The sequence below is a fragment of the Neodiprion virginianus genome, chromosome 1 (assembly GCF_021901495.1).
Source record: "Neodiprion virginianus isolate iyNeoVirg1 chromosome 1, iyNeoVirg1.1, whole genome shotgun sequence".
In the NCBI taxonomy this organism is placed as follows: Eukaryota; Metazoa; Arthropoda; class Insecta; order Hymenoptera; family Diprionidae; genus Neodiprion; species Neodiprion virginianus.
The window spans coordinates 31,659,004-31,686,077 of NC_060877.1; the positions used below are offsets into that span (position 1 = coordinate 31,659,004).

Sequence of the window (27,074 nt, forward strand, 5' to 3'; positions counted from 1 at the left end):
CCATCAGCATCTCTTGTACAAACCTTTTTTACGGTCCAAAGGGTCAGCCGATAGTAAAAAATTTCACGCGCGAATTACTACAGCCATTATCTCAACATCGGAATAAGCTACCGATGTATAATTCGACAGTGCTTAATTAAACCCCGTCCCTTATCACCTGCGACTCATGCGCCATTTCCATTGTTCAGTGGATTAGAAAATTAACCAATCTGTAACTATGCCGGAGTTTAATTATTTCCAGAAGACACCTTGTCTGGAGAAATTATAGTAGCTCCAGCAAAAAAGCAACCCGTTGTAAGAAATGATGCGAAACGTCGAAGGAGACCGCAACGCCTAAACACGTCACCTTTAACGATGGAACGTGGATTCATGTTCCACGATTCTCTAATTCTTCCCCCCATTCTTCTTCTTCTTTGAAAATCTTCCTCCTTATACCGCAAAAGATCTCCGGCTGATATAAAGAGCTAGGTAAATTTGAAAAGATAATATCTCAAGACGTAGAACGGAATGTCTGATATAATTCATTTTAGTCGAATAAGCGCGGAGGACGGATTTCCCCTTCGCGAAAACTCTCGTCGTGAAATTCAACGACCTACAGCCGGGACGCTAGTTTCGGTGTTTATACCTCACACGTCACTTCTCTAACGTATTTAATTAATTAAGCTGTTTACTTCGGATGCTGATGAATACAACGTCTAACTTTGACGAAAATTTATACATCTGGTAGAAACACGAGGATTAGATCGTGATTATTTGTGTCGGATATTTCACCGGCTTTTGCATGCAGCGCATGTCCACCTCCGAAACGCGGAATAAAAGCACGTATTCGATACTCGTATAAAAATGCGAGCGTAGTAAGAGACGGAGAGTAAATGCCATTTTTTCTACCACTCGGAAAATCTGGAACGTTCAAAGTTTTTCCCACTGGCAAAAATAGTGGACAACATTTCCCTTCGAGTTCGTTCAATTTTTTCTACTATTTTTCAACTCTTCCTCCGACAGGATTGGATGAATAATTTATACTTTATACGGCCCAGCTATTTCCCGGCGGAATCTGCGATGCGCCCTTCGCGCTCAAGCTTGGTTGGACGAGATTCGTTCGAATGAGTCGTTCTACAGAAATAACAACATCCAAACGCCAAAGAAATCCTCTCGCCACCTCTGTCTTGATCTCTAAATTTACCTGAAAAGAAAAATACTCCTCGGACCCAGAAATCGACTTCGGTTAGGACGCGTTAGAAAAATAAATAGATGTACCAATAATGTCTGCCTAATGTTCGTCGATGCTGAGATGCTCGATTATTGTTTTCCTTAGCTATTATAGGCTGGTGAAAAGAAATAATTGTTCCGGCTAAGAATAACAGAGGAAAATAAACCAGCTGACGTAACGTTCATCCAACGTTCGTCGATAATATGCTTTCTGTCGGCAAAGCGCCAAAGTATTTCGCAATTATTTTCATTGAAAAGATCACCCTAGAGCCCGTGTCGAAAAAAGAGGTGGTGGAAAATTCAACGAACAGAATATCTAGAGTAGATAATTGTTCATCGATATCCGTCTTTCGGAAAATTCCGCGTACAGCTTATACCGTGGTACAATTGCTGGATTAAATTAATTAAAGGAGGATAATTTTACTGGAATGGAGTCGAATTTGTTCCACATTAATCGGTTATTCCCGGAGACAGGGTGGATGAACTTTTACCATCCTCTGTTTGCAATATGAATTATATCGAGGAAAACTTCATAATTTAAAATATAATAGTATCCTAGAAGAGAGAAGAAAGAAGATTATACGTTATTGCTACTTTCTTTCATGGCTGGGATTTTTATTCGTTCCATTTTACCTTCCCCGTCCTCTTTCTTTCCACCAGTTTTTCACTTTAAAGTATAAAACTGCAGCTGCATCAATTTATGACAAGGTGAAATGCACATCTCGATATATTTCTGTGATTCTTCTCACTCCGCGGCTCCAACTCCTTATATATTATTCGGCAAGTGAATGATATTACAAAAGCGGGCTTTTTTTTAAGCGGTTTACGAGCACTCTTAATGTCCAGGAAATTAATCTGTCAGTCGAGCTGTGGTTATTTCGTATAACTTCGCGCGCGGTGACGCAGACGGCAAAATATACGTGACGTTAGAACATTCATCGCCTGCTTTCATCCGACAAAAACGTGCCCTGCGTTTTTGACCCGACTCTATAAAACGAGTGAATCAAATTTCCAGCGTTTCTCCTGAACATTGACGATCTAATTTGAAGAAATTTGACATCTTTCGTCCGAGGAAAGGCGTCCTTCAAGGAAAAAAAGCTTATGTTTCCTACTCGGATGAACTTACAATGTTTCAATTTACAATTTATAGGTCGACGTCAAATACGAAATAACAGACCTATGCGATGGGGGTATAGAAAAAGTGGCGAAATGCAACGAATGAATGAACGCCTGAACGAAGGAGCAAGTTGAAATCTTTCCTCGAACTCGTCAGTAAAGTTCTAAAATCATAATTAAGCGCGGTTCGAGGTGATTGACGTGCAGACGCGAGTCGGTAATTCTGAAAGCGTCTAAAATTCGACACTCGCAGAATTTCGATGGATGTTCAAGACGAATCGAACCCGGATCGTATTTCATTTCTTTGTCTCTCAAGATCGTTACCTTCGGACATCGGCGAATATAAGTTTAAGGATATCCTCAGGTGTCCCGTGTTGCCAGGCATTCAATTTCCTCCGAAAAAGTAAGCCGTTCGCCCCTAGATTCCGAATGGAGCGTAGCGAACTTGGGGATAATCCTTGAGATATAAAAGTGAAGCACTTTCCTGCATAGCAGCGGCAACTTTCTCTGCTCGCGGGAAGACCGCGGCTGCTGAAAAGAATCGGAAACTAGCCGGAATAATCTTCGTTAGAGAGTTTTAGCCGGTAAAACGAGCGCAGAAAACTTGTTTATTCCAATCACGAATTATCGGTGCAAAATTCTTGCTCGAAAATAAGTGAATTTCCAGCCAGCGAACATATACGATGGAAATTGCAACCGCGAGTGGCGCTCGGTTTACACTGTGTGCATAAAAACGCACGGCCGTGCACCTGCGCCTGCTATAAATTTGAAATACGTGAAACGATCGGCTGTACATGCAACATCTACGTTTCGCATCCCGGCTTCTTTTTCTTTTCATCGGCACACTTTCGTACCTGGTATATAAAAATAAGACTTTTTCATTTTTCAACGGTACACTCAGCCGGATCAAAGAGGTTTCGGTTACGTTATACTGGTTGGGTGGTAGGATACCCACGAGGATACAGGGTTGATACCGGTAAAAGCAGCTTAAAAATCACGGAAAATCCTGCGAAAAGCGAGTAAAGGAGCACAGCGACTCCGCGTCCGCCGTCACGTCGACAGTTCCGGTTTCCGTTTCATTCCGCGCACGCAAACTCGTCAACACGAATTTTCAACTTCATCTCAGAGTTTCCCAGCGGTTAGTAAATAAGCCTGTCCGCAAAGATAAAAAAAAAGGTAAAAAAAAAAAAGGAAATCTGCAAGTATTTTGCGTCCTCCCAAATTTCTCGTCCACGTTCAGAATTCCGTTTCAGTTCGTTCGTTACGATAGAACTTTGCGTGAAAATTACGTATCGAGTGGTTGCGGAACGTTTCCCTCATGTATAGTAATACACCTCGTCTTGTCACTAGAAAGTAATAACCGTGAGATAGGTGATGATAATAAATTGTCAGGTAATTTATCGGTCCGATGTAAATTTGCTTGTTTGATGACTAATTACACTGACAATGGAGTTGAGTCGCGGTTTTCTCGCTGGTGGAAAATGTAACGAAGTAAAGTTGCTCCGTTGATGAATAGCACGAAGCCGATGTTGGTCGACCGGTAAATACATACCTACTGCGTACCTGCTATTTACAAGACAAATTATTTGATGGACGGTAATAACTGGGTGGAGTTTTCAGAGCGACACGAAAGTCTTCGATGCAACATTGCCATTTTGAATGTAATCTTCGTCGAACTTGGAGCTACGTTGTTGCACAGATTTGAACGGACACCCGCAATGTTGCCGACGAAAAGCTACGCGGCGGCTCGCGCAAAGTTCTTGCCCAATTTCTCGGCCTATGTAACGTTTATTTACGAGCTTACACCTACTCGGCATACAAACCTACTTTTAAACCTACACAAATCGCATCGATATTGGTATAAAAATTTAACGGCTCAACGGAAAACTTCAGAGCCTGTTAGTAAAAATATTTATTTTACGAAATAGGTAATTATGATACTCATGAGAGGTAGAACAGCTGCACAGCCCGGTTTGTAAATCCGTGGTAAATTGAAATGTCGTAAATTTTTAGCCGCGCGGAAGGTATTTTTAAAGTCTTGAATCCTAAGCCTAAAAATAGTTGTATTGGACGAAATAAAATGTTCGCGATGAGATTATTGTGGTGAAATTATGACAGGCTTCGCATCCTGTCGAACAAGCTACGCTTCTGCAGCGGAAAAAGTCTGATTAGGCTTCCAAGACTCATTTGGTTTGATCTCGGGATATATTTTTCTTTCTAACACTTGTTAGCCGTCTCTGAAACCGGATCAGAGGGGCGAAGTCACCGACGAAGGACCAAAGATTCGGGACCAATTTCCTCCCGGAGCTAAATAGCGTAGGGATAATTGGTTGAAAGCTTATTTCAGAGTAGCTTGGGCAGTGCACGATCCGGTGTTAGGAGTCTCTCTTATACAATATATGTTTGCACGAGTACAATAGCGAACATCCGGGCGTAGGTTTCGAAGGCGAATAATCCGGAGCAATTTGTTATCCCATTTCCATTTTAATCCCACGAGAAAGCACATTCGCATATCTATCTCCGAACGACAAATTCGACGTCACTATTATCCATGTGTATACCACAGGGTGGTGTAAATCATCTCTCGCGCAATACCGTGCGAAGTAAATTCGCACGGCATTCCCGCCGCCTTTCTGCGTGCACAGCTGTCAGTCTTTTTAACGGACGGACTGTTATACTCGATATAATATAAGCTGGAAGGTTGGCCCGTCTCTTCGCGGACTAACCATCGGTGCAGAGATTGAATTTGACAGACACGATGTTCTAGGAATGTAATCTGTCACTGCTGCTGTAAGAGGAGACATCTTTTAACGACTACTTAACACTATCGACTACTTCGCTGCAGCATATTGAAACAAATCGTAATCACTGAACAAAAACGGAATGATTTATTCGAAACGGATTTACGTTGTAGGAAATTGATCCATGCTCAACGTGATGTTACAGGTATGTACTCTGGATCGGTTTATCTCGAAGTGCCGATTTCATTCCATCAATTTCGTAAAAATCACCGGGCCCGGTACTTGCGCAAAACAATAATATAATCCATCACCCATCTCTGTTGGCTCTGATCCTGTTTAGGTGTATGGTAGTACCCGCATTATCTATTGCGTATCCAGTCGCCGTGCAGGCACAAGCACACGATTTTTCCACGCGAAGATAAGTAAGCACTCGTCGTAAAAACGATACTGAAAATCCAGCCGTCGTAAAGTCCCGGCCTCCAGACTTACGTGATAAATGATAAAAACAAAACAAAAAAATAAAGAAATCACAATAAGCTCTGGTCTATCTAAGATTGTGTCAAACCCGTATACATATACGTGTATGTATTTAAGGATTAGTCGCGAATACTATCCTGCAAAAGGATTTCTCCAAAAGGTCCGTCAAATGATTTTCGAGGCCAGTTGGAGGTCGAATCTTATCCGATTCATTCATTTTAACGGCGTTCGGTGTTAAACGTAATGCCTCGGAACCCTTTTATTTTACGACTTAGGTATAAGGTAGAAAAGAACACGTCGTCTTTTCCCTGCACCTATAATGTACATTTTGTACATCGGCACGTAACTCGCAGCGGTTTTTGCCGACGTCGGGGATGGGGTAAAAAAGAGAAGAAGAAAAACACAAAAAAGAAAGCGAAAAAACGGGAAAAGTGGGATCGGAAATCCGGGCAAAGAGCTACCTTGTAAAAGTTCACTTCTCCCTTCGCGATCGAAGACTCGGTCTGAAAGCTTCCGTATTTTTTTTTGGCCACCCCCTGTCTCACCTTCGTTATTGTCTCTAGCATCATGGTTCTCAGGAATTTACGTCCGACGTTTTGAACGAAAACCAAGCACCGTTAACGTAACCAGAATATAATGTCATGATCTTTCACTCGCTATGTTTCGGCAGCGAAACATTTACTCTGGAAATCGAATTCCAACAGTTGTTCCGCGAGCCTGCTTTCATACTTCGACACTTAATTTTTCAATTTTCGTTTGACGTCCGAATATTTTTTAGCAACAATATCAAGTTGAGGGTTCTGCAGTGGTGATACTCTATCGGTTAGCGAGTCTTTTAGAAAATTAGTCGGCGCGAAACCTCATCAACTGACAGTTCGACAGTCAGACGGCTCTTTGACGAGAAAATTTCACGTTTGTGCACGAATTTATTTTTTTATCGTCCGAAGCTCGGCCCAGGTCGAATTACCGCTAACGTAGCAAAAACACCACCACGTACACCTGTTCACCGGACTGATTTAAGCGATTTCCAGGTAGGCCAGACAGCGGTTCTATAGCGAATGACAAATGACACGGTGGCATAATTTTCACGTTCGCGGTAATTGGAGAAATTCACGATAAAGGTAATTGCCGCGATATATTCAGCAGGGTAAAATAACAGTTCAATTATGCCCTTCGGCGTTAATGACAACCATGAAAGGGTTTAGAATTTGCACGCTAAACCGTGATGCTGTGTTACGATGTTGAACTTTGCCGCAGGGTGATAATCACTCGTATTTTGGAATTGGGCGTCGGATTAAGGCAGAGGAAAATTGTTATTAATTCGCGTCTGAAACATCACGTGCGATTTACATCTGCAGTCTTTCGTTATCTCCGCCAACCTATGTACAAATTTCGGAAAATCCAGTTTTTCACATCGTCGGTATGTGCGTGGAATCCTGTGCCTCGCACGTGGAAAGTGATTGGCAAAAACGTTTTACGGCTGCGGAATCACTCGAGATAGAATGTTCATTATTCCTCGTCAAGTAATGCTAACATGACGCGTAACGTGATGAGGACAAACAAGACCGCCCACGTATCACAACAAAGCTTGGATTCAAATTGTTGTAGGTTAGCCATTATCCATGTACCGCCAGCAGATCGGCATCCCGCGGACGACTTAATTTAATTATTTTTCCTTACTTTTTTTTCTCTGCTTTTATATTACCCTATGCGAGAGGGGTATCCGCCTCTTCTGGAATTTGTTATTAGAACGGCGATGCACAATCGAAATTCCTTGTATTCCCTGAATTCTTACGGAAAGCAAGATTTTCAATAAATTACTACAGTGAGGTTATTTTGTCGGTGTTTTGTCAGGTATTACGGCATATGTCTTACACGATATCTTATTTGACTGGGACCTGTTGTTTTTGCCGAGTTGATGATTTCTCTTCGCCGTAACTGACAAGGAAGCATGGCTCGGCTAATAGGTTCCAAGTTATTTCAGCCATTCATTCGCTTCAAGCTTTTTATCGAATTAATCAATCTGCAGAACCTCAATTCATATACAGAAATAAGGAACGGCTTTAAAGTTCGCAAATTATAAATAGCATTTAGCCGGTGGGCGGTATTCGAAGAGGGTTCAATTAGATGTAATTTTGCTCGTTTCACTTCCTGTTCGTTACCAGAAAATGCAGCACCCTCAACTCGCCCTTATCATACACATACTTTATATATAGGTATTGTAACAATCTCGGGTTATGAAATAAAATAACGGGTTCATTGAGCGTAAAGAAATAATCCAACTGGTGCAAATAAATTAAGCAGTGAAAAATTTTATTATCAGCGATACGTTTTTCTAGATAGAAGTTAAAACCAGGACTGTTTTTACAATAATATCTTACTCTTCTTTCAACACATGAAAACTTTTATGCGTCCTTCATCTATGATCACTACCAGATCAGAAGGGGGGGTAAAACGGATGATTTCACCTTTTATAACAGTATGGATGCGCGCCGAGAATTCCACGAGTGCTTTATACCAGTAGCAAGTGTATCTACTTCCAAAGCCGGACGCTCGAGTGCTCGCAAAAATTCTCGCCTTTGTGTGAAGGAAAATATGGAAATGCGGAGTATGCGCCAATAGAATGCCCGGATGGACTAAAGATGCATGTTTGCCTTCTTCATGCATTATATGCACAAAACATCGAATTCTTCACAGTTTCATGCAACGTTAAGACAAGGTGGTTATTTTCTGCTACCGGAGGTAAGAAATATGTCTCGACTAAAAGCAACGAGGGAACCTTCTACAGCGAAAAACTATTTTCCCCGAGATGCGGTTGAGGTTCAGAATAATTCGAAAGAAAATGAACTCGAATTGCTTGTACAATTTTGGAAAAAAAAAAAAATTAACCAGCAAACTATAACATCTTATACAATAGTTATCGGGTTTATTACTTTCCTGTGCATCTTTACGTCACTTGAACAAATTTCTCTTTAGGATTGAAATTTTGAACATCTTTCAAGCTTTCCTTGTTGAAAATTCTACTCGAGAAATCAACTGCTCTATTTGGCAATAACCGGTACCGATCTTGGCTGAGACATGCGTATAACTTTGTTTCTCGTATCCGGGAATCAGACGGTTAGAAACTGTCTGACTAGTCGCTTTCGCATTATCGGAATCCAGCCACTTGTGTAGCCGCAGGATTCCAAGGAAGGTATTCGCATTTCGCAACATTCCGGGGGAACTTCCTCGAGACAAAAACCTTTTCGAAATTTGTAATAAGCAAAGAAAACGATAAGAATCAAACGACCGTGAAGAAATGCTGAAATGTAAATACTCAAAAAACAAATTCATCTCCTTTCTTTTCACACTTATAGGACTAGGTTGCCTTCGCGTGAAAAATTGGGATTTCACGTCTGTATAATTTATGCTCGAATTTCTCAGGAGCTTGCTGAAAAAACAAAAACCCCGCATATCATCGTATAAATTTTCGTCGCTAGGTATAAACGCAGTCGGTATTCTCTTTGCGGAAAGTGAAAATAAAAGTGTCTTTTGGTGTTCGGAAGGTAAGTGCATAATGTGTTATTCTTACGACGAAATTACGCAGTCGCCTAGCTTTCGAGGGATCAGCATGAAAGGCCTGAAAAAAAATTCTGGCCAAAGCTGTTGGAAAAAAACCGCAGGTCATGACTGCCTGGCGTAAAGATTTTTCCCAAGTGAAAATATGCAACTGTGCTCGGTTTCGTTGGTCTTTCAAATTTTTATCGGCCGATTCTCGATCCGGCAATAAGTCTACGTATTTGTGCAAATTCGCTTCAAAGGTATTTCTTTTCAAAAACTGTATAAAGCGCTGTCTGGTTGCTGATCTGCGAGATTTAGAAACCGCTGACCAGAAATTTTCCCTCCTGCTAGTTTGACTTCACTCTCTTTCCGAGAAGACAAAATCTCGATGAGATTCAACCGCATCGAGAATGAGCCGTTTTGTCTCGTAAGGGTGAGAGAAAAATTTACTTGGGACACTGTGCGAAACGATAACGCAGTCGCGCAATTTCTGAAAACTTCTCCATCGTTCAGATTTTCTCCCCCTCACACGGAACACCGGATATAAATCAACGTACTAATCGGCACTTTCCTCTCCTGAGTTTTATATTCGCCGTCCCTTGATGATATTTTCATCAAAATACCTTTGGCCGCGTCAAGAGTAACTTGGTATACAAATTTTCCAGCCTGGAAGTAGATCCTATTCTGCCAGGCAAGCTCGACAGAAATTTTTCAAAGAAAGAAAGTCGGCGAACCGATATCAACGGCAAAACCATCAAAGCGTCAAGCTTTTACCGAAATAAACAAAATTTTATTTCAAAAGGCTTTGTATAAAACGTTCGACCAATTAGCTAGCACAGATTAATGTCACATAAATATTTTGAAATCACAACATTCTATAAAAACCACACTGATTTATTTCCACTCTTTACATCAGGCCTAGTTCGTCAAGCTAAATATTTCATATTCATACATTCACATTCATGCCAAAACACATCCAATTACTTGTGTCACTTTCAAAATTGTGCAGCAAATTGAGTGACATACTTTTGAAAATAAATAATGTGTAAAATCCCGAATTCTATAGTGAACAAAAATTTTCCAAACCACAACCTCCAGCTTTTACCGAAAATTATCTTTATACTCTCTCTGTTAGGTAATTGAGATTGGGATCGTAATTGTCACGATATTACAATCGAGTTTGTCACCCCAAGGCGTCATCACTGTCAGCCCAACAATTATCCCCACCGTTATCTCTCTCATTGTCAGTGATAATTCCACACGTGCACAACTACAAGTTACATACACGTTCAACAAAAGCGGCGCGTCACGCTGTCGGATCGTTTCCTCTTGTTTTTCGAGTTCCAAACAGGGTAACAGTACACCCACCTCATCCAGCGGCACGCAACAAGTTGTCAGAGGTGGGGGATCAAACATTAAACAGCCACATTTGTCTCAGTCAGATTGGATCGGAAAAATGGCTCTCACTTTTCAACGTTTCAGGTGGTAGGTATAACATATCGGCGAACTGAACTCGGCGTTAAGAAGTTCTGGCGACCGGACAATTGTAAAAAATTGGAAGGACAAATGGCGGTGCTGGGGGATAAAAAGTCGCCTGCGAACGTATTTCCAACTTTTCTCCGCGGCGAATCGCCAACGTTGAAAAACCAAGCTTACCCAGCTATATTAGCATCACCACCTCGAAACGTTCCTCGTCCGTGGAACCTAAGCCTTCCGAAACTAAACATCCCCCAAGAATTGAATTACATTAACCCGCAGCTTTGACAGGTGCTCGCATCGCGTCCTCGGTCTTACGTACCGCACTTAACGTCAGCACTTCAACGAACCTTTTCGCGAATTACTTTCCCCCGAGATTCGCAAGGCGGATAATGCCGCATACGTTATGCATACAGGCGTCGCGTAATATCGGAGCCGGCAAGCTTAAAATATATGAAAGAGAGAAGCTCGTCTCGTGTGCGCAGAATGCGATTAATTATATGATGTTCGTGCTTCAAAGGGCCGAGGCATCTATACCTGTGCGGTACAAAAAATATATTGCAAGTTTAATAATATATTCTTACAGACTGAGGTGGACGGGGCGTTTTGTGTCGGTTGTCTGTGTATACATGCACGTGGGATGAAAACCGAATAACATGGCCGAGGAGAAGAGCGGAAAAAGCGTTGGGTAACGTGAGGGCAGATATTGAATACCGATGAAACAAAACTGATATTCTCAAGCAGCCCCGTCGACATTTGTAAATGTATTATTTTTACCCTACCGGGCTGAATTCCCTTTCTGTCTAAACGAACGACATCTTAAAAACAATTTTCTGCTAATTTCAAGGAGGCTTAAAACTCGCAGCGGGTACCAAAAGTCAAGCACCAAGCTTCGAGTTTAGCACCCAATTAATCTCAACTCTTATTATACTTATTCGCATAACTTTTTCATCTTCGTTCGACTCCGCTGAACTTGTACCACTGCAGGTATATAACCTCGTTCCTGTTTTTGTACAGCAGACGCGCGGTTTCAAGTGTGAGTTGAAATCGATATTATATCCATTAAACTGCAGTCTATCCAAACGGTGACATTCCTACCTCTGCAGTCGTTCCCTTTTTCCATTATGTAAAAGGCGTCTACGTACTCTACGACGATATTAACTTTGCCTAGATTAATCTCACCGTCATCACCTGAACGGCGTGCTGAATAGCTCCCATTACCCGGCGGACTGATAATATAAAATCGTTTAAAGCTGTACGCGACTTATGTAGCACTCGGTGAAACGAGTCAGGTGAAAATTTGAATTTCTAGCTAAAACTCGATATTCGTTCATCGTGCGCTTGATCCGTAGAAACGATGTTACGGTAAAAAGAAATATAAAAATACAGACGCACACACTTTGGCATGCATCGTTTCAATTTCTACCTTGACACATCGATCTTGGAAGTTGGTTGCGACGAGCCAGGTAATGCAGAAATTGATCGATCGATCGTTATCGCGACAGGTTTCGCCGTTTATTCGCGGTGATTCGATAAGAGAGAGAACCGTATAAACAACAAGTGGGACCGAAAGTTTAGAGGGAAATAAAAACAGTAATTCCTATCGATTGCTAGGCTCCTGCGTTTCCGTGAAAAAAAGTCTCCCACAAAAATAAGAATACCCGGTTGACTGTACGGGCTATTAACCGGCTCGAGGCGAAATTAAAAACGTGCCTCAAGTGCAGGGGTATCACGGTAACTTCCACGACGTGGAAATAAACGCCTCTCGGAGGTTTAAAGCAGAGCGGAGTAAGCCACCCAACTCAATTATCCAGCGTGCGTATTATACGGATGGGATGTGAACCACCTGCGATTTCCGCTTCTACAACTACATCACCGACGTCGGTTCGTTTTGTGAATTTTTTGTTTGTTTTTTCTTTCGAAATTTGTTTGTTTGTTTGTTTTTTTTTTTTTTTACCTTTTTTCTGTTCTTTGTCACCGAGCCGAGTTCGCGGATTTTCCGTCGCGGCAAAAAATACGATATTTCAATTTACGCCCCCGTGGCAGATTTTTCAAAGCTAATTAATAGGAGCGGATGAGTAGTGACTTCGTCCCCGTAACGCGTCCAAGGTGTGCGGTTTAAGCCTCTCCCGCCATCTCACTGTCTCTTGACAATAGGACAATGCCTTCCGTTAACGATGAATAACGATGAATAACGACGTAGTCACTTACGTGATGAAGTTAGGAGCGCGCAGGTAAACCGCGCGGGTCTTTTGACTATGTGAAGTTTGCTCGTTTCGTTCGACTTTTGACGCTGTAGGGCTTTGAATTGTATATTCACTGCAGGCCCGTTTTCCGGAGCAGTCTCGAGTTTCTAGCTCGTTACGTAACCCGATATAATTGCGAGCTGCGAACTAAGATTGATTCTCCGTCGTCGACTGAAAGGGCCTGCCTCCCTTCTCCCTCGGAATTCGCGTCTCCAACACTTGTCACCGTCCATGTTTTACTTTCCGAACGCCGTTTTTTCCCGGCAGGTTGAATAATCGAAAAACTCGCGTCCGCCTCTAATGGAAAATCATGGATACCGTATAATCCGGTGTACGTGATTTCATGCTGTCTTTTCCATCCAATTATCAGGTAAAACTCGATATCGGAACTTGCATATATTTTTTCTTTCCAACATTTATGCGCATTTTTATGATTTATTACGTGACCTAGTTCGCTCTCCTCCTCACTTTGCCCGGTACCGATTCACTCGAGGGGGTCAATAGATAAATGACAGTTCCGCATGCACAGGTCAGCGTGGAATTATTTACCATCTCGTCAAACAAAGTTAAACCATTTTTTCCTTCGCTGCAAGCCTGCACGTGGCATAAAAATATGTGATCCTCAATTTCCAATTCATTTTCCGGGATTAATTAATTCAACTTCGGCATTAGATTGCCTGGAGTGCAAGGCTTCGTTTTACGAATGAAAAATGTAGAATTGCGGTCTTGCAGAATAACAAAAAAAAAATGTGAAAAATTTTCAGTTTCCGATCCATCTACAAGTATCGCACGCAGTGGAATAAGATTTGTCTGTGAAAAAGAAAGATCGTTTACCTGGCGAAAAGCTTGCCTTGGCAGTATACCCTAAATGCCTAATGAATGTAACTAAATGCTAAAAACTCAACAACAACGTCCTAAAGTTAAGAAAAACGCCAAGGTTATGTAAATTGTGTACTTCAATTAGCGTAACTTTTTTTACGACTCAATATAGCCGGTATCGAGTACGAAACAGTTTCAAACACTTCGTTCGTACGACTTCGTCGTACATCGTTTCCACCGACTCGAGAAATGATGAAAATCAAGAAAAAGAATACTACAAAATCCCCCCGAAATATCTACACATTTTTACGTTATCCTGAATTTTCAGATTTCAACGAATACCCGTGTTATAACGGAAAAAAGCTCGTCTCCTTTATGCAAGAGCATTTCAGCCCCAATTTTCCCAACATCATGCGTGATGCGTCGTTTTCCGCTTCCGGGGTGAACTGTGGCACTCGATGCTCATCGATTATTTTTCTTTTTCCATGCAGGGTAGCGAACGGTCGGTGATCTGATAATTGAGAAAGCCATGCACTGATTCAGCCCTTTGGCCAGGAAGAAGGGTTCATAAAAACGCTGTGTAAAGTGATGAAAATCCAATTCGGAAAACCAGTATGTACTCGTTTGATGGTCCAATTGACTTACTCCATCCGCGCTGTGCGAATACCCGTCCATTTACCACTGGGGTGACCGGTGTTCGTATAAGCCGTGAAACATCCACTTGCTCAATTATCGGATCACGGTTAAAAGTTGAACGTCCTATTGGGCCAGCATCGACCGAAATCCCGTGTGCGACTACCCGCCAATGAAACGAGCCACGATTGATGAACATTTTTCAACCAGAAAGTAGAATCCGTTGCGCTCAAGGGTCGTATCACTTTGGCCGCATGTAGGCAAAACTTTTGAGTTCGCAAATGATCAGTGACGCTTCATGGCCGTCTGATTCAAAATTGAGTCAAAACGTACGCGAAAGAGTCACTTTAGATGACAGCTGTATGCAGTATCGGGGAATCAACCCCGGGGAATAGATCAGAATACAACAAGTGTCCGTAAAGTAGAGTAGAAATAAGATGGCGTTGCTGTAGAAAAAGTTACAGAAGACGCCAGTCAGATTAAACCGTGATTGGTTATTAGCGCTATCCTGCTGACTTATTGAACCGCTTCTGGTCGCTTTTGGTGATCTCTTTTTCAGTTGAAAACCCACGTGAGACACTTCTCCTCACCTTCGCCCTCCATACCGGGGTCCCAACCCAGTCTGCATCGAGGGCCATGACAGTGTTTCAAAGCGCGAGTACGTGACGTTACCTACGTGTGTCTCATCTGCATCGACGACTACGCGAGCAAGATCGTAGATTGAGGATGCAGCGCGACGAGATTGTCTTTCGCGTTGGTGCCGTTCGATTGAGGCAGGAAACAAGCCGCAGATCAACAGAACCGGAACATGAATAAAGCAACTGGCACACTACGCACTACGCAGGGCATGATGAATTTCGGGGAACCCTTGCATGCGCCAAGTCTTTGCGAGGAAAACGCTTCGCTGTCTGATCCCTGACCTCGGGTTAACCCGGAAATATAATAATATTATACCCCGTAAAAAGTATGAAGTTAGCGAGAAGCGGCACAGTTTCGTTTCGAAACGTTTTGTCATTGCGTAAGTTCGTTTTACTGTCTCCAGAGGGACACCGCTCGCTTTTCATGCCTAAGAAGTAATCACCGACTATGAGTCTTGCGTTGTTTCTGCGTATCCTGCAGGAGGCGATCGATATTTCCATTCCATGCGAGAACCACAAGCCTTGGACAATTAACGATTACTCTCGCAGCGATCGTGAACATTATGCGACTGATCAAGATTCAGATTCACCGCGATACGGAATCTCGTCAGTCCGAAGAGTCGAAGCTCGTAATGATAAAACTGCTGAATATTTCGTCAGAGCTTTGATCATTGGGTCTGAAGTTTTTACTCTTTGACTTTGACCCGCAAAGTGCGTGCGACGAGAGCAGTGAATTTCACGTCGAAAATATCCGTAACTTCAAAGTAAAGCAGCTACGACCAATGCCGGTCCAATTACATTGTATTTCACTGGCCGAATTCCCGGACGTCGAATGTGTGCACAATATCGATATGCACGTATGTGCTCGCGGATATGCTGTGTAATGTAGGTGTGGCGGCAGGTCGGGTTTTGTGGAGATTCACGACAGTGGAGGGCGAATAAATCAGGCAGGAAGCTATCATTTTCCGGTATCCCCAGCGAGCCTGGCCTGACTGGGGTAAGCCTGACCGACTCGGGTTAGCCAGACGTGACATGCAGACGCGTGTCTCTACAGGCCGCGAACCTGAAGGATCGAACAAAGCTCTAGCGATCGCGATCCGATCTGATTAATCACTCGTTTACCTCGCGGCGATTCGATAGTTGGAATTAGGGATAGTTGCATGTTTGATCGATCGATACTTATGGTGATAACGAGTACATTGCCTCGACTCAGGCATCAATTGACTTTGATATAAGCACCAGTTAGCACTGTCCTGAATTTCAACTGAAAGGTCAACCTCTCTGACCGTGTCTTTATTAGAGTTTCAATGTAGACGAAGGGTTACGTTGTGAGACTTGGTTAAGAAGTTTGCTTGCCCATTTCGAAGGGTATAAAGTACATTACATACAATGGTCGAATAGCTGAAAGGTATACTGTGCAGATTCTTTCTGGAAATCATCCACAAAAGCGAGGATAAATGAAGCGCGATCACGATCAAGGGATCGTTCTTGTACGGTCTTGTTTATTCTGCAGGGTACGAACTACACACAACCTACATGAGGCGTACGTGTGCACGGAAGTACGTACGTGGAATATTATAACCATTCTCCCTGTTTTACTTCCTCGCAGGTCAACAAGGCCTGGGAAGTGCCCAACGCACCGTCCGCAAAGTTACGGGATTTGCCGTTATTTAACATCGTCTATACCACAGCCTCTGTGTATACAGATAACGTTGAAAACCTTTAAAGTGGTCCGAACATCGCGGCGTTAAAGATACATAAAGCGGTAAGCTGGTAAACTGTTAATATGTGGATGAAATTATTAAATCTGCGCAAATCTTCTCTTTAGTAGGGACTCCAAGAATACACCGTTAGACAGAATCACACTGTACTGTAAAGATTATTTCTTCACAGGCCGCGGTTACCACAGTTCCAGAACGTTATTTTTCATCTTTCGATAAAGAGCTGGCACGCTTTATACCGACGACTATCGCTGCGACGAGCCTCGACATAAATTGTTTTGAAAAAATTGCAAAAACTTTCTATGTTACAGCTTGATGAAGTAGGGAGTAGATGGGCAAAAAGTGGGAGTAGTGAAAAGGTGTGCGAAGGGTAAAAATTACACGGCTCAGGGCGCATTTACGTGAGCTTGATATACGAGCACACTGACCGCAGTTAAGCTCGGCATTAATTACGTCACCCTGCATGATTATTATCGATCCGAATACTTTGCGACTTTCCATTATGCGGGAACGATAATGGGAATTTGAGTTAAACAAAGCTTTACGTCAATTACTCAATTACCAGATTTCTTTTCTTGGCTGGTACTGATAACTGGTACGCTTTATTTCAGCGGAGTACAAAGAAGTCCCCCAATCCGATATTTGAGTAAGCGTAAACATTAGCTGAAAACGGAGTTCTGTTCATACAAGGGAGTCGGTTACTCGGTCTGGGATCATATCCGGACTGGTCCTTGAGACGAACTCAACGTCAAGCAAGCATATTGGTTTTCTTTCGCGGTGTAGAACGATAAGACGATTTTAGGGAAAAAATTCCTTGATCATACTATATAAACTTCGTCTGCACAGGCTGAGTCGAAAAATAAAAAAAATAAATCGATGTTACAACTCAGTTCTAGAACATTAATGTGTGTGTGTCTTTGTGTGCATCAGAATTTTCAAACGGTCGGATTGTGAAGAAAGCGGAAATGAATATTCAGACTAATTTCGCATACAAACTCTCGGAGTAAAATTATTTGAGGTTCAATAATAAAAACCGAAACAATACATACGCGTGCATATATTTGTTATTTTCCGACTTTCGTATATTTCACGGATCTCCTACAAAATTTTCGAAAGAAACAACGCACAAACATTGTACACCGGATGAGTAGAACGTGATACGATCGTATCGTTACACACCGCATAAACGATGAACACAAATGGGTTAATAATTTGGAATGGAAAGTACGGTGCCTCGAATTTTCAAATAATGGCGACAACGTGAGGGTAACGATCCACGTGCGATATCGCACGAGAAAAACGAGTATTTTGTTTTTGTATCTCGTGGGTTCAATTAAAGGCAACACGTGTCCCCGAAAGCACACGGACACCGTGACTATTTGTTAATTCGCACGCTATTCTGTACGTGCAGTGCCTGTAGTAGAATCCGGAACGCAATGAATATGATTTCTCGGGATAACCTGCGGAACGCTACGCAATGGAAGAATAGATCCAGCTGGCGAACATTAATCCGTCCCGTTTGTCCAGGACAATAACTTCGTTTTAACCGACTAACTGGCACAGTTTTCCATTTTCCGAATACCAAGGTGATATAGGTATACACGTAATAGTTGAGTGTAAATTGTGGACACAGGAACTCGTTTATCACGGCTGCGGTACCGGAAACGCTTGGAATGCAGCACGTCTAGGCTAGCAAGAGCGCCGGGCTGTTCCCGCGAATTTAATTAGATGCGAAAATCACTTAACCACTCTGCGGCCGAAACCGCGTACAGGTTTCATTAAGCTGCGCACGATGAGGCAGAGAGCCCAGAAATTAATTCGGACGAGAATCCTCACTTATAATTGCAAGAACATTAGTCCGGCTTCCGCATTTGCGGAGTTTTGAAGATCGCGTTACGAGAAATGGAAATCTCTTCGAGATTTCTATTCGAGGGACTATTCGCCGTTTCAGAATCGCCAAAATTCCCAAAAGAAAAGGAATTACGACATGGTCGTTTCCGCAAAGGAGGAGAATTATAATAAGTGAAGCTTCTTTTCAAGATTAACGAGGCAAGTAATCGACATGAGACGGCTTTGACGTTGAACAGAGAATTCTGGAATTCGTCTGGAAATTTTGAGAGGGGTTATTTTTTACAAAATATATTAAGCGCAATTGACTCGGAGTGGAATTGAGGTTCACCCTGCGGGAGCCAGACACGTTTTACGTATGTGCGGTAATACACATTTAGCCTTGTGTGTAAACGTGGTCGAGCAGATCCGTTTCGCAAGTGACAATGCAGATTAAAGGAGAACGCCGACAAGGATAATTTTCAAAATGGTTTATCGCTCAGCCGTTTCGGATTCGAAACTGACTCACTTTCGCATCAAGACAGGCTTCGTGTAAACGACTTGCACAGCGGGTGAAAAAAACGGCTTGTAAATTGCTTCATCGAACCATAATGCGTCGTGAAAATACGGCCCACCTACTTTTTACGATCAACTCTACGCGGTGCTCGCTGGATCCCCTTTACTACTTTTATCTGACAAGGGCTACTTCTCGATCGATATCAACGTTTCGTTACGTTTTTTTCCAGTCTCGAATACTTCGCTCACCATTCGAACATACCTATAGTTGTGACGGTAAAGTCAATAACACCCATTCGTTTTTGAAATTCAGACATTCGTATGCACATGGTAAATCGAAAACGAATGAAATTTAATAACGCGATGTAACCTCGACGCAAACCAGACAGTGAAATTAGTAGGGTGTTTCGATAGGACGCCGATAGAAGTATACAATACCTACCGATGTGTAATATAATGTACCTATCCAGATTCGGAGCACGATCCGAAAAGTTTTTGCTGATAAAAAATGGAATGTACATTATCGGATATGGAATAATATTTTACGCATTAAACTTTTCGGATCTGCTGCAGGTCATCGGAATTATATGTTTCCGATTTGAAATCCAGTCAATCACGTAAAGCTCATCCACCCTTGGTGACATTGGCATTATGATTAATGACATTTTGCCTTTCCTTCCTTCCATTTCGTATTTGTCCTCGTCAAACTCTGCGGACGCCCGATATCCTTCCGATTTTATTCCGGATATCACGTAAACTTATCGTATCAAAGAAAATAAACAGCGGAAACGTTCACCCGGCACGTATCTATTCCACAATTACCCCAAAATCGAATATTTGAAACGTACGGATAGTTAGAATTCCTCGTTATTCACCCGAGCGATTTTTCCTTTCGCGTTGGAATTTATGGGTTGATTTGACGCAGGAGTTTGCGTGAAACTGAAGGAAGGTACCATTGAAAAAAAAATACAATTTGCATATCATTGAACCGTTATAAATAACCGTTTCGAAGCAGTGTAACTATTTAATACGTATATGGATTTTGACTACATTTCTCATCGAACCAACTATGTAGAAAAGTATTTTCCTAATTTCCATTTATCGCTGAAAACTCGGTCAAATTTGAACGACGGTTGCAGAGCGGTTTTTATTAGTAATTTCTACATCTATTGCCAGAAAAACTGTCCGTTAATCGTGCGCTCACAACAGGGTGGAACAAACAGACCCTCGCACCGATACCATTCTTAAAGATAACTTTCCGCAAAGAGGGTATGTAATTAATTCACTTATCAAGAGCTTGAACGCTTAAGACGCGTGTTCCAGCTTTCAGGGCTGAATTTATCCTCTTCGCAAGTGAAACCCTGCCGACTCGTCGGCCCTCTGCGAGTAACCCGTTCTAAATTTCGGCCCACGGCTCAAGACTGGATCTTCATTCTAGTCCGACCTTATTTGCTGTCCGTGACGTAAGTCGGCTGCCTCGCAGCTCGTGTCTGTCACTGTAAGAGACCTCCGGCTGGCAATAAGTGATCATTAAATATGATTGGAAACATCTCACCTTCCAGCGTAGAAATTTCACAAAAAAACATTCGTCCAATACGAAGCAACCTATACCACAACAATGATTTCCCTGTCATTCAACTCGTGTATAATAAAGTTTCAAACCTCAAGTCAAACACTTTGCAAATTTTCAACGCATCTGTAAACGAAGTGCAGCCGCAGTGATAACATATTATTACTGTCTGGTTTCACCGGTCGCGCGTAGTTTAAACTAATTCGGACCCGAGACGATGTGCCGCTATGCCAACGACTCGTAACAGCTAAACGAATCATAAAGTTAGCACGTGAACACACACACACACACACACACACACACACCAGACACTTGAGGTGGGAGGCTCGGAAGGGAGAGCGAGCCGGTATCAGTTTCGCTCGAACAATAACTTTGCACTAATTTCCTTCCAGGAGAATCCTCGAGGGCTCCAGCAGGCTGCTGCACGCCTCTTCGTACCTTCAGCCCCTGATTCCGAGTGAGATAGGATCTTTACATTTTTCCGGGGGTGCCGGCGCTGGCATACGACTATTATTTATTATTCAAAGCCTGCTTCTGCAGTCTCGCCTTACTCGCGAGATAATTATTGTATTATACGTAGGTACGGTAGAGGTACATAATTGCGCCTGCTGTGATAATTCTTCGTGTCGCAGAGAAACGCACTCTCAATTTCTATTCCATTTTAAACTGCGATACGATACGTGCACGGAACGTCCAATCGCTTCTGCAATCCTCGCGTCGATCTCGAAATTCGTCCATCAATCTCCTTACGTTTGTATACCTAGGATTGAAATTGTATGCGAGCGCGTCAGTGAATTCCTCGACTATTCATCACCGCTGATTACTGTTGATGTACTGAATTTACACTCGAAACAACCGGCTGGCCTGCAGCGTCGCTCTGATCAGGCAGTGAAAAGATCTGCCTGTGATCACCTCGAGGGGTTGAGAGTTCAAGAATTTCTCAATCGATTAACCTTGCGTTTGAAACTTTGAAGAAAGCTATCTAAGTTACGAGATACGTCTCTGATATTACATCTTCCACCAACCGCGCAGGATATTGAAGAGCAAAAGTCGTGGGTAGGCGAGGCTGTTGAAAAATTATCTCATCTGCGCAGACGGGGCGAGTTTTGATTGTCTTACGTATCGCGTGTCTAACGGTATAAAGACGTGTGCGCCATTTTGCGATCTTTTGCCACGCGTAAAGGTAAAAAGATGTATTTTTCCCCCTTTGTATTTACGCGAAAAACACAAGGATACGTTCAAAAACGTTAAAATTGTAACATGGATCAATTAACGGTAAAGGGTCGTAGGTACGGTCGGTTATACCCTTTCGTCACCAACTTCATGAAAATATATTACGAGTGAACGTAGGAGAAAAAAAAATGATAGTAACACATACGAGATTTTCTGGTTATAACGACAAAAAAACTTTCATTTTATACCTGTTACTGTATTTTTTGACTGTAGCAAGAAATGAAACCGTAGCTAAGGAATGAATAGTAACTAAAACCTACGGAAATTTTACTCGGTGAGGCGATTGTTGACCGAAGCATGATATTGCAAACACGAGGATCGTGCGGTCGCAATTTTCACATCAATCTGAATGTTAATTCGAGAGGAATTTTCTTTTATGAGTCCGGCTCTCAATTAGATGGTCCTGTGGTTCGGTCTCAACGTAGGGCCTTCCCTTTGATTCCGATCATGAACAAGTCACACGTACAGGGAATGAAAATATTAACCGAAAATATGAGTTCAGCAGAGTTGGAATCCTGCAGCAATTACGAGACGCTCATAGCAGTCAATAGCTGGCGCATCTTTGCTTATACGGTTGGCTGTCGTAAATCTTCGGAACGCAATCGAGTTGCCTTCACTTCGTCTCTAGTGCGTTAAACTTGTTTTATTACTCATCTCTGAGTGGCAAAAGCCAAGATATGCAGCTTGCGTATCTCCCCCGCAACCTTGACGCTATTCGCAATCCTGTGTGTGTACGAAAGGTCTGCCGCAATAAGACGCTTCGATAACGCAAGTGTACCTGTAAGGTATGTCAATCTCATACATCGAAGGCCAGAGGAAGCATCCTTTCGTCAAATCCGACCTCGAGTAAGTCGTAAGAAAAACTTCGATTTTCGAAAAAGGCATTTTTTCTTTGCCCAACCGCGTCCGAGTGACTTTACCAGGAAACGGTGAAAATTTATCACGTGTTGGAAGAAAATCAGACTTCACCAGTTTACATACAGCAGTAATCCTCGCTTTTGCCGCACGTATTATACGTGTACAATGTATATTCCGTGCATGCATTTACGTACATCTGCAACGTATAATTCTTGCGAAACCTTTTCGTGAATCGAGACGTATAATCGTTACGCAGAAGCACGTATCGTTTATGTAATCAATTCAACCGGCTCCGAGTCTAGCTGGTTTATTATATCAGCCAGCGGATCAATTCAAGAGTCGATCAACTCTAACGAAACTGAATTGAACATTCCGTCGAGTAGCAGTACTTGGTGTTGAACAACACGGAAGAAAAAGTTTAGGGACCGACGCGTTCTGTTGTTGACTTTACTACAATTTTTCTACATGAAACTTAATTTCTGTGGTAAATTGAACCGTTGATTCGGTAACTCGTGGCATTTCTGCAGTAACTTTAACATGAAACTACAACAAGTTTAACAAAAAACTGCGCCAGTCCCTCAATTTTTCCAGGAGAGGTAGTGAATCTGAGAGTAATTATTTTTCTCTCGAGTATTACGACAACGCCGCGTACTTGGACGTTGATACCCATTCGATTTGCTTGTTTTGATAGCGGGCAACGATGCGCGTTACGCATTATCTCAAAGCCTGACTTCCATAGCTGCAAATAAGACGGACATCGACGATGGTCTGATCGCCGAATATCATGTTTACTTAAAATGGATCAAAGCAAGTTCGGATAAACTGTATAACGATGCCTTATCTCACCTCGTCTGATGTTGAACAGCCCCCAATCAAGTTCCGACACAGGATTAGCAGCCTCTGATTACTTCCTGATTTTGGGTGGTATGTTTATTTCTTCAAAATTACTTTCCGTCGAGAACTGTCCCTGAGTCGCTAAGGACGTTGATTTTCAAAACCGTTTGACAATTAATCGCGGCGCACCGCGAATTCATTTGCGCTCATTACGTCGAAATTCTCCGCTCCGTTTAAGGGGGCATCCCACCCAATTGGTGTGAAGGAAAAACCGATTATTCGTTTTCCGCAAGTTCAAACGGCTAGAAATTTTATAAAAATTTCAAGCTTTTACCAGATTGCCAGGATGGAAAAAATCAATAGATCTATACAAGCGCGCTATTTTCGCGGATTTTACAACCGAGTTATATCGGCTAAAAATAGAGCAACGAGAAATAGAAAATATCTGATGCTCGTGGGATGTAATATACGCCACTAAAATCGTTTAAAAGAAATATGTATGAAAAAAATTCCAAGGATGAAAAATTCCAGGTGCAAGTGCTTTACCGATTTTTTTTTTCAATCAATTCTGTAGCGCCGCACGTTTCTTACAACGGTGTTAGATGAAAAATCGAGAACGGTTTCATCGGTTCGTTTTAGTTGATAACAATATCAAATGCAGAATCTATTTTGAAAAATAAAACAATAGTTTTTCAGTAATGGCTCAGCAATTTTTGTGAAATTAGCGTGATACAAATAATAAATATATTTCGAAATGTCGCTAACCATTAGCCGAACTGGTTGAAAATTGAGTTGAAAGTAGGTGGATTTGTCGCACTACAAGGGTGGGATACCCCGTCAAAGTTACGCGAACGATAATTAATTCTACCAGCGTACGTGCGACGAGCAATTCTCCTTACGCAAAACCGAGTTGAGATAAATTTCGAAAGAATTTTTCACCACAAGTCTACAGCATACCCTAAAAGTTAATATTAAAAATACCGCGCGTACGATAAAATTATATTTTCCAAATGAAGTTGTGCACGAAACAATCGCAACCAGTTGCGACGTAAAATACTACTCGTCGAAAAGAAAGGGGGCGGAATTATGAAACACAGTAAAAAAAAATTTTAATCCGCGATTCTTATCGCATAATTTGTCATAACAGCAGTTTGTACGTGGCGCTTGATTACTCGGTGCATAAAGAGTTTGAGAAAAAAGTTGCAAGCACTTTACTACCATTCAAATGCTTTGTATCGATCTTGGATAAGCAACGAACTGATTCTAACGATAAGTTTCCATCATAATAACAATCATTCACGGACGAATATATTTAATGAATCTTGGTAAACGGAATCGGCAACATTTTATCGGAAATTATCTCAAGCTATCCGGTAAACGAAAGACTATCCCATCAACCGTCAATGTTTGAAAATATTCGCCGAGGAGCTTTCCGAGGGTGGAAATTTCACTTCGCGGTCTGAGAGCGCGCTGCAAACTGAATCCAAGCGCCACGACGATCAGCGCACGAAGCGACGCAGCCGCAGATATAGCGAGAAGCCGAAACCGAAACTGAATCTGAAGCGAACAACGTTCCGGCCAACTGAACTGACAGTCCCCGAGTTGACTGTGACAATTCGTTATAACCTGGACGTGGAGGAGACACAACGACGTATATTCGTGCAGCCTATAAACGTCGCCTCGATGTCCTGCCGCCAAGGACACGCGGGGAAATTTACACGTCTCGCGTCCTTCGGGCGCTTGCAACTTACCGCTGGTAACAATGTTTACCCTTGGGGAAATTCTCGGAAAGAGGATCGAGAGCGAGACGACCGGGTCTCCATAACCGAATACCCGAAACACGATTATTTCTTGAATCCGAGGATTATCGCTGCCTCGGCCGATGCTCACCTCGATGATCCATAATTCCCGGCTAACCACGGTATATATCCTTGAAAAGGACCATCGCTGAAGTCCACGGAACGCTGACGACTTATTATACGGTGAAACCCTTTCTTCTTTCTGCTTCATCTTCTTTTTCTTCTTCTTATTCTTCGACTCCTCGACGTTGCACGGTTTTGTAAATGGAGGTCTTTAGACACTTTTCATATATCTACGCCTCTTCGAGTAAACGGTGTTGACCGAAAATTCAACGAATTTGTTCGTGCTTCTCGTTTAGCGAGGAGAAAATTGCGGAGAGGCTCAAAATACTTGCACAGGCTTAACAGCGTTTTCCGTCTCTTATTTTCGGATGAAATCTCTCAGACAAATTGTCTTCGTCGCGGTGATATGAGAACAGGTAAAGGAGTGTCGTGGAATTTGAAATGAAATTAAAATCCCCCTCGAATACGTTTCTCGTTATCGATCACAGATGAAGAAAACACAAGTGATAAAAATAACGACGGTATACCGAAGATAGTCGAATAATTAATTAAAACCTTATATCTAGTATACAGGTGCTGTGAAAACTTGTTATAAACCCAAGTCAGTAATTAATAGCGACGAAATGCGACGAAGCAATTTCTTAGGTGTTATAATCACAGGTAGAGAAAAAAAAGTCTGAAAATGTGATTACGATAAATTCGTTATGTCGGTATAACCGCGGGGTTATTAAAGGGCGGAGGATATAAATTCCATCGTTTATATCGGTCATTATTATCGTCCTACGCTTTCGCAAGTTCTTAATTAGTCCTGAGCCGCTGCAGGTTATACTTGAAGTATGGAGAAAAGAAGGCGAAGAAGGAAGGGAAAAGAGAATCGGGATGAGCAAGAAACGCGGAGGAAAAAAACTCCTCGACAAATCTTATTAGCCTTAATAGCTCGGACCTGCAATTTCCAGTAGCAATTCGCGCGACAAGACAAGATACATAATCACGCGCCATAGCATATTCAACGACCCTGCGATCTTTCCCGGCTTACTCGTATCTCAGACAAACCCTTTCTCTAAAACTTTGGCCGGATGTTCGCCGCGTTCATGCATCCAGGAAGTGAATCTCAAGCTGAGTAAACACCAAAAACATATTCTTCGATATGACTGAATACCCGCAAAAAATTTCCCCCAACCTTGCATCCGAATGCAGATCTGAGAACTGATTAAACCACTACCGGCTCTATCGTGTACGGTACTTGAGAAAACATTATCGCAAGTACGTGAAGAATTCACGGTACGTGATTAATATTCGAAAAGTGATTAGGTTTGGGTCTCCCTGAGAGACTGGATAGGTTTATTTGCCAATGTGTGGTCGTCCCCACTCCTGACGCTGATGCTAATGGTGTATTCAGGGCTGTTTGCCAGATATCAAGTCCTGACTAACCATCCATGAGCCATTTTACAGATATCCGTACCGCGTAAAGATCCGTCAAGTTATTCCAAGGCACGCATAGCGTGGTGCCTATCGCGGACATATCGATGTTTGTTACACGAATGGTGATATTCGACCGTCACCCACGACTTACGAAAGGGCAGGAGTGAGGCGTCCTTTTCATAAAACCGTGCGTAAAGTGTTACAAGGATACGCGAGGGTGAAATATTTATATTACCGAACGCGAACACGTGAAACGTATGGAAAAAACACACATGGGTATTCACAAGCCTACGGTGGATTCGTAATATGTATAACCTACTTCAGTGATGTGGAACA

General features: G+C 42.3%; 1 protein-coding gene across 9 annotated transcripts in view; it reads right to left on the minus strand.

Annotated features, from left to right (window-relative positions):
• The window catches only part of LOC124307303 (neuropeptide CCHamide-2 receptor-like), a 113,983-nt gene that overhangs the window by 44,146 nt on the left and 42,763 nt on the right, over nucleotides 1–27,074 (minus strand). For 3 of the 9 annotated variants that reach the window (XM_046768900.1, XM_046768833.1, XM_046768890.1), the window contains exon 1: nucleotides 23,467–24,903. The exons of 1 other annotated variant lie outside the window; for it this stretch is intronic. The gene's annotated coding sequence lies outside the window, so the exon portion shown is untranslated. Of the gene's footprint in view, nucleotides 1–23,466; nucleotides 24,912–27,074 lie in introns of those variants that run through there. 5 more of the 9 variants (XM_046768872.1, XM_046768853.1, XM_046768837.1 and 2 more) reach the window with 5 other exon arrangements.